Source organism: Eleginops maclovinus, chromosome 22 (genome assembly GCF_036324505.1).
Source record: "Eleginops maclovinus isolate JMC-PN-2008 ecotype Puerto Natales chromosome 22, JC_Emac_rtc_rv5, whole genome shotgun sequence".
Taxonomy (NCBI): Eukaryota; Metazoa; Chordata; class Actinopteri; order Perciformes; family Eleginopidae; genus Eleginops; species Eleginops maclovinus.
This window is the reverse complement of record NC_086370.1, coordinates 2389431-2395211: the sequence shown is the minus strand read 5'-3', so window position 1 is coordinate 2395211 and position 5781 is coordinate 2389431.

Sequence of the window (5781 nt, the reverse complement as noted above, 5' to 3'; positions counted from 1 at the left end):
GTATCTCTGTGTCAACGGTCACAGTGAATTTGCTGATTCAGTAGCTACTGGCTGAACAAGTCTGAGCTTTTATACAGTATCCAAACCAGCTTTACCGGCTTTTGGTCCGTGCCTGGGCTGAGATGGAAACAATGATTCATACAGTCCTGGGAACCTCATGTACAATCCTCCATCCGCAATATCAGCAGAAGATTGTTTGCTTAGTGGCCTTGTAGCTAAAATCGGATGAGAGCGAGTGTAGTGGATTGGAAAGGCAAATTGTAGTGGAACAGGAAGATAATTAGAAAGTCAAATGTAGATTGAAAATCTGAGTAGGCACTAATAGTCTCATATGCATACCACTGCTATAATATATTACGCTCAGCAGCTCAAAACACCGGCAGGTATAAGGCTCACAGTCAACCAATACTTGTATTAATCAGAGTAACTATTAAGAATTGCTGTTATAAACATAGTAACGTCTTGTGATGTGTCTAAAACCAGTATTGTAGTCGGTCAAATATTAGCCCCCTGCCATCACGAGCCCCTGCAGCGTGTGTTATTTATCCATCCATCCATCTTTTCCCGCTTTTCCGTCAGGGTCACGGAGGTAACAGCTCCAGCAGAGAGCCCCAAACTTCTCTTTCCCTGGCCACATCAGCCAGCTCTGACTGGGGGATTCCAAGGCGCTCCCAGGCCAGCAAAGAGATATAATCCCTCCACCTGGTCCTAGGTCTACCCCTCGGTCTCTTCTCAGCTGGACGTGCCTGGAACACCTCCCTAGGAGGCCCTGGTGGAGGCCAACCCTCACTGGAAATTGGTCCGACGTGCTACCGAGAACCCGATAGAACCGGTAACAGCTGACGCTTTGGGAGTACAGAGATTGGATGACCCTGAGTAGAGACCCCTCACCCCATACTCCCCCAGCACCTCCCACAGTATCTCCCTGGGAACCCGGTCATACGCCTTCTCCAAATCCACAAAGCACATGTAGACCAGATAAGGGTACAGGCCCCCTCCAGGATCCTTGCTAGAGTAAAAAGTTGGTCCGTCGTTCCACGACCAGGACGAAATCCGCATTGTTCCTCCTCAATCTGGGGTTCGACAATCGGTCGGACCCTCCTTTCCAGCACCTTAGAGTAAACTTTCCCGGGGAGGCTGAGTAATGTGATGCCTCTGTAATTGGCACACACCCTCTGATCCCCCTTTTTAAAAAGGGGAGCCACCCCCCCGGTCTGCCACTCCTTCGGTACTGTTTCCGACTTCCACGCAATGTTGATGAGACGTGTCAACCATGACAGTCCCTCAACACCCAGAGCCTTCAGCATTTCTGGGCGGATCTCATCCATCCCCGGGGCTTTGCCACTGTGGAGCTGTTTAACTACCTCAGTGACTTCCCCCCGTGAGATTGGAGTTGATCCCCCTTCATACTCCAGCTCCGCCTCTAACATAGAGGGCAGAGTTGTCGGGTTCAGGAGTTCCTCAAAGTGTTCCTTCCACCGCCCTAACACCCTATCAGTTGAGGTCAACAGCGTCCCATCCTTACTGTACACAGCTTGGATGGTTCCCTGCTTCCCCCTCCTGAGGTGTCGGATGGTTTTCCAGAACAACTTTGGTGCCGACCGAAAGTCCTTCTCCATGGCTTCTCCGAACTTCTCCTACACCCGCTGCTTTACTAAGGAGCAGGCTTGGAATTTCGTCATTTTAGGGGCAAGGCCATTTGGCCTTTGGTGTCACACATTTTTTTAGGGCACGAAGGCCAAGGAAAAAATAGGATTTGGAGCTTACAAATAAATAACTTCACTTTCTAATAAGAAAAACACACAAATGACATGGAAAACAAATCACTTTTTTAATATCAATAATGTCAAACATTATATCATATAGGCCTTTGCCTCCTTTTAGAGTCTTACCGTATATGTATGTTTGTATGTATGTATGTATGTATGTATGTATGTATGTATGTATGTATGTATGTATGTATGGATGGATGGATGGATGGATGGATGGATGGATGGATGGATGGATGGATGGATGGATGGATGGATGGATGGATGGATGGATGGATGGATGGATGGATGGATGGATGGATGGATGGATGGATGGATGGATGGATGGATGGATGGATGGATGGATGGATGGATGGATGGATGGATGGATGGATGGATGGATGGAAATTGAAATACTGTACTTTGAATAATTAGTGTTTGGTATGTTTTCAATCTACTACTTCTCCCATTCAAAAATCCAAATCAAATAAAAAATTCTATTAATATGTAATAAATATATTTAATTTCAGAGCAGAAGAAACAGCCTTCAAGGGTCAAGGGTTAGGATTAGAGAGAGTTTCTCTAATCTGACTCATCATCACTTGAGGATGGACATAGGGAGGTAAGTGGAGTAGGGCTAGCCTCCTGTGGGTCAGGGTTGAAGTTCAGTCTTGGCCCATATGGTTGAATGTTTGGTCTCTTTCTCAAGAGGCCAGCTGCCCACCATCTTGCCACTACCTCCTCGCTCTCATATACAACAGGGTCACAGCCCTGGGATTTGATTAAAAGGAGATCCTCGATGGTCGAAGTCTTCAGCCTTAAGCACCAGTCTCCTTGTATACGCTTCATTGTGGAAAACTGGCGCTCCACTTGAGATGTGGAAACAGGGAATACCAGGACAATCCTGACGAGATGTAGTAAGTTGGGGTACTTGCTCTCCTTTTCCGTCAGCATCCTCTGCCAAAGCACAAGGAAGGCCTCCCTCTTGTGGTGATGCACAATATCATATTTGGCTTTTAACCATTCCCTCTCCACCTCTGCCACATTGCAGCCATTAATGGTGAGAAGTGGCTCAAAATGCTCGCAAAGCTTACGCAGCTCACTGTCTCCATACTGCTGAATGGCACTGACGTTATCTTCAGCTGTCATGTTAACAGGATCGAAGACTTCAGCAGCCAGGAGCACAGGATCTGTGGAGAATGTGGAGAAACGCTGACCAATACATGCAGTGATGGTGTTAACTATTTCACTCCTTTGGCGATGGAAGGACTCAGCAGATGTTGATGAGGTGCTGATCTCCACTCCCTTGTACATAAAGACGCCAGTGCGGCCAGTGTTGGTGAAGGCAGTGATGACAGGGTGCAGGTAGGGGCCAGGTTGTTCCTTCTGTCTCAGCAGAACAGCCTGGGAAGTCATGACCCTGCTGCTGACAGAGGAAAGGGACAGCTCATCTGACTGTAAGTCAAGGGAGAGCTCTGCCAGGTCTGCCAGCAGATCCTGGTATAAGGCCATGTAAAGGACAAACGTGGATGATGTTAGGTGCCGCCAGTAAGCCTTGAGCTTCTGCTTATCTGGTCCAGAATCCTCCTGCCTTTCCAGAAGGTGTGCTATGATGCATCTGTAGTTGGAGGCGAGGGAGGATAAGGCCTTTCGCCAGTGGTTTATCCATCTTGTGCCCTGAGAGCGACTTGGCTTCATGACATGCTCTTCAAGAGCCTCTCCAATGGCCTTTAGCTCATTCCATTTCTTGCTGGAACGACGGTACAGGGAGTAGAGGTGCATGAGCAGCTCATCAATCTGAGGCGGAAAAAACAACATAAGCAAATTCTTCCATACTGTGATGGTGTAAACAATAGTATACAAGTAGAACATGTAGCAAAACCTTAGCAAACTATTTTTTCAAAATGTATTGTTAATTAAACATACCTGTGTGAAGTAAGAATCTTTAAAAGCACCCTTCAGGCACAGCTCAAGCCTGTGGGCGACGCAGTGCACCTTGATCATCCACAAAGCGGATTCCTGCTGGAGATGGGTAAGGACACCGTTTGTCGTCCCAAAATTGACAGAAGCCCCATCAGCTGCTTTTGCAGTCAAGCAGTTACTGAGGTTAAGAAGGTTCTCCTTACACTTTTCTCTAATGGCCTTCAGTATTCCTGCAGCATCAGATGAGTCTGGCTCTGTAATACTGAAAATCAAAAGCAGAAAAATACATAGTTATTTAAATTAGTTATTTAAATAGTTTCATGCTGTGTGGCACTGGCAGCTCTTATTGTCTTCAACTGAAATGGGAGTTGACTACAGAAATACAAGAGTTTTTGATTGATATCAAAGACATACCAAAACAAATGATCCAAACACATGAATATGAAGAATAAAAATATTACCTAAGTATCTGATTCCTGGTGTGCCATTTTCAATTAACTTGATGCTGACCACCTCTTTCTCTTATGTGCCTTTGTCGATGCTTCCATCAAAGAGCAAGGAGCAGTAGAATGGCTTACATTTAACCAAAGCATGAAGATGGTCTCTCATGGTCCCCGCAATGTGCTCTATGAAGATGCGACAGGCTTTTGACCGACAATCCCAAGTCAAGTCCCAAGTCCTACCGTTTGAGTTTCAAGTTCTTTCGTGTCCTTTTATCAACGGAGAAATAATATTTACACAAATCCTGTATGCTTTTAAGATCTGTATATATTTATCAAACCAAGAGCATTGTTCAAACACAGTTGAAATAAACAAAGGCAAATGTAATTTCCACAGAAAGGGCTGACATTGTATTTCCATTGCTTATTGCACTATAACTGTCTCAAAAGATCCTCATATTTGCAAAACACTCTTCACCTTGAAACTTAAATCTAGCCTTGAACTAAAAAACATGTCTTCACCCTCAAACAGGTATTTGGAGGATCACAAAAACAGTTGAATGTAACTTTTCCAAATGTGTTACCACTTTATAAAAAATATTTCAGTCTTTTTAACTCATTTCAAAACCTAAGTGTAACCTTAACCTTTTCAAACATGTCACCACTTTATACAAGACTCCCAAAAAAGTGTGTGGGTGTGTGTGTGTGTGTGTGTGTGTGTGTGTGTGTGTGTGTGTGTGTGTGTGTGTGTGTGTGTGTGTGTGTGTCTGGAAGGGGACTAGATGTGAAGTGTCATGAACATGACAATGCACAGAGTTGTGCTTTTCTATGTCAGGGCCCTATGCTCCATTGCATTTGCAAAAGATCAAATTGGCCAAAAGTCTGTCAGTCATTTGTGCACGATGGGGGACGTAGTATGATGCCACCATGGCTGAAAAGTCAGAGCACTAGAGGCAGGCACTGCCAAGACTCTGGTGGCCACTCGGAAGAGTGAAGGAAGAGACTTCATGTTCGGTGCCCAGAACAAAAGGGCGTTCTGTCCTTCAGCTGTGTCTAGGTAGTGATTTAGCTGTAGTGCTGGAGTGGTCCCAACATCCTTCTTCTGCCTCTTATCGTATGCAGCAAACAGCCCTTCTCCTTGTCCAAGGTCCTCTTGCTCTTCTTCATCAACCAGAGGCACAGGTTGCTCAGTCTCTGCAGCATCTTGCAGGATCAATTCTGGAAAAACATTTAACAGCAGAAACAAAAGAACCCTTATTACCATTGGTGTTGGTGATACAGTGTTAGGCTGAAAAATGCATTCATTGATGCTGTCAATAAGATCAGACTATGAGAAAAAAAGTTGCATTGAAGTCAATAATATTTACCTTTAACTTGTTGTGCCACCTCTGCCTTGATGTCACGATTGACCAGTACATGGTTCTCCACCCACAGCAGAGAAAAGGCTGGATCCAAGGCGGCTGCTTTGAGGTACACTGGGTCTGAAAAGGGGGCAGTGATCCCATCTTCGTCCCGGCCATTTTCACGTTAATGAAGATCCCAAGAAATCTTTTGTTCAGGGATGCCAGGAGACTTCCGACCAGGCCGCTCAGGAAACAAACTTGAGGCTTCAGCTTCTCAAGGTGATGATTGAGGGACAAGACAGATCGAACAACTGCACTGATGGTGAC